Source organism: Panicum virgatum, chromosome 6N (assembly GCF_016808335.1).
Source record: "Panicum virgatum strain AP13 chromosome 6N, P.virgatum_v5, whole genome shotgun sequence".
Taxonomy (NCBI): domain Eukaryota; kingdom Viridiplantae; phylum Streptophyta; class Magnoliopsida; order Poales; family Poaceae; genus Panicum; species Panicum virgatum.
Window position 1 is genome coordinate 20,820,514 of NC_053150.1, and position 3,449 is coordinate 20,823,962.

Genomic DNA, 3,449 nt, shown 5'->3' on the forward strand with positions numbered 1-3,449 from the left:
TTTCCAGCCGATACACCAAAAGCACATTTGAGTGAATTCATCTTCAAACCATACCGGCGCATCCTCTCAAGAGCAAATCTCAAATCGGCTAAATGATGATCCAAACCGGCCGATTTAATGACAATATCATCAATGTACACCTCCAAGATGACACCAAGCAAATCATGGAAGATTAAATTCATAGCTCTTTGATAAGTAGCACCCGCATTTTTCAAACCAAAAGTCATAAGAACCCACTCAAACAAGCCGACAAATCTTGGACATCTAAAAGCTGTTTTAGATATATATTCTTCGGCCATGAATATTTGATTGTAACCAGCGTTACCATCAAGAAAACTAATGACAAGATGTCCGGAAGCCTCATTGATCAACATATCGGCTATAGGCATAGGATATTCATCCTTGGGAGTAGCTTTATTAAGATCTCTAAAATCAATGCACACACTAATTTTCCCCTAATCCTTTTTCTCAACGGGCACAATATTAGAGATCCAATCAGCATAACGACAAGACCGAATAAATCCAGCATCAAGTAAACGATTAATTTCAGTTTTAATTCAGCCATAAATAATGGGATTGAAACGCCTAACCAGTTGTTTATAAGGTCTAAAACCGGCTTTAATCGGTAAACGATGCTCAACAAGATCATGACTTAAACCGGGCATTTCATGATACTCCCAAGCAAAGCAGTCCACATATTCCTTCAATAAATTAACCAAATCGGCTTTATATTCAGCCGATAAATTTTTGTTTACAAAGGTCGGCCTAGGGATAGTTCCATCACCAATGTCTACCTTTTCTAAAGGATCGGCCGATGCAAACCCTTGGCCCAGCTTGTCTAGATCATCAGAATCTTCAATGGCTTCACACATATCGTTCGTACGCACCCGATACTGATCTAGCCTCTGCTGTAACCACTCTGTGTTGGATCGGTCTAACCGGTCGGAGTGTCCGGTCTGACCGGTCGGCTCTGTGTTGGACCGGTCTAACCGGTTGGGGGTTTCCGGTCTGACCGGTCGGCTCTGTGCACCGAACGGGACTGGACCGGTCTGACCGGTCGGCACAAGTGGTCTGACCGGTCGCTTCTGGAGCTTCTGTTGTACTCATCTGATTCACATTAAATGATTTAGTCGATTATCCATCGGCTTTAGTATAGCAGAAACAAAACCATCCTTAGTGCAACTAATCAAATCATAACCGGACAGATCCACGCCCGATAAACACTTGACGTTGTCGTGTGCACTAATAGAATCCGAATTGGCTAAAGCAACAAAGGATGGAGTGTCCCCATGAACAATCTCAACCTCATCGCCGATCCACTGAACAAGAAACTGATGCAAGGTAGAAGGAACGCGCTGATTTGCATGAATCCAATCCCTCCCAAGAATCAAATTGTAGTTACCTTGCACCTCCAAGACGAAGAAAGCCGTAGCAAGCATCTTGCTCCCAATGGTGAGCTCCATGGAAGCAACTCCCTTGGCGCTAAGGGGCTCACTCCCTCCAACACCACTAACCGTCATGTTTGTCTTGATCAAGTCCTCGTCTTGGCCACCGAGCTTCTTGTACAGCGAGTAGGGCATAAGATTTACAATGGCCCCACCATCTACTAGCATGCGAGTCACCGGCTTCCCATTGATGTGTCCCCTCAGGAAAAGAGCCTTCAGATGGTTGTCCTTCTCACTTGGCTTCTGGAACACAGCTTCACGGGGCCCAAACTGAAGATGAGCCAAATCCTCTTCCGGAACCACGAAGTAATCCGAAGACAAGTGCACCACATTAATCTCCAAGTTGGTGCGCTCCGGAGACACTTCATAATCCACCAATTCCTCGTCTTCTGCTGTCAGAGGAACTGCTGGGGCTTCGTCTATAGAAGTAACCGAAATGGGCGGTGCCGATTCAGCTGCTGGTTCTGCAGTAGGCTCTACCGGTCAGACCGGTCGGCTGCGGTGGTCTGACCTATCTGGCTGGCTGATCAGTTATCTTGACCTTCCAAACCTTGCCCTGAGGGAACATGGGCATGTATCTGTTGAAGTCCTCATCCCTCATCTTCTCTTTCTCCTGCTCCTTCTTTTCTTTGTTGCAAAGGCGCTGCAATTTCCTCTTCTGTGTATGAGTTAAACCTAAAGGGCACCACCTAGGCTAATGGTACTTGTCCGCTGCGTTCTTGCTGCTACCGGCCTCATGATCATTAGCTATGACCAGCTTTTGTGAAGGAACATCAGCCGATTCTTCAATATCCAACGGCTTCTTGCCCATGTCTTTTATGGGCACTTTGATTTCACCGATTTGAATAACATCGGCTTTAGGCTTCTCTGGATCAGCAACAGGCTTCTGCTCCTCTTTCTTTTCCTTGATGCAATACTCGAATCTTGGAGCAGGAACCTGGCCCGACCTCAGGTGAGACCGGTCTGACCGGTCAGAGGTGACCAGTCTGACCGATGCAGCCTGCAGCACTGGACCAGATTGGCGTGGTCCCAATCGGTCATGCACAGGCACCATGGAGCTTTCCCCTTGATAATGTGGAGGATAAGGCATCGGAAAACACTGCATCCATATCCCTTCATGCTCCCATGTCGGATTTGTTGCACTTGACGCCGGTGGCACCCATGGCATGGTAGCATACATCTTCTGGGGAGGATACAATGTGACAATATCACCTCTGCGCCTGCTGGATTCCCTCCTTGGAGACACTGGACGATCTTGGCGCAGTGGCGATCGTGGTCTCTTTTTTAGCGGCCGATCATTTTGAACGGCCATTGTGTACTTGTTCAACAACTGGTCGAATGTAGGCTTCTGATTAGCAGTTCTTCCCTGCACTTTCACCTCGTTGGTCTTCCAAGTACCCACTTCCGGACACTTTGGCTTGAAAGTCCGGGGACGGTCACTAGAGCGGTCTGACCGGCTAGAGGAACCGGTCTGATCGGTCGTGCCTGATCAGCAGACCAATTTTCTGGTGGAGAGCTTCCTTGCCCCCTGAGTCTGGGACTTCTGACAATGATCTTCAGAGTATCCTTGCCATCATCAGTCTTCTCTTTGATAACTTCCCGGGCAAGGATCTTGTCACTTGTATTCATCGGTCTTGGATCACCGATGACAACATGCTTCCCCTTAACTCCTTCGGCTTGTTCCGGCCGAATGAGCACCTTTGGATTGTTCAATTCCAGCGTATGAATAGGGAAAGAAGCCTTGTCAATTTGCATCTCAGAAAGTACCAATCGTCCTTCATTAATGGCCGATTGTACCAGTCGACGAAAAACATTACAATCATTAGTAGCATGAGATGTAGAGTTATGCCACTTACAATATGCATGTCGTTTAAGTTCATCGGGAGATGGAATAGCATGTGACAATTGGATGTTACCATTCTTAAGCAATTCATCAAAAATCTAATCACACTTAGAAACATCAAAAGTAAATTTCAGCTCCTCTTGCCGATTCTTTTGAATTGG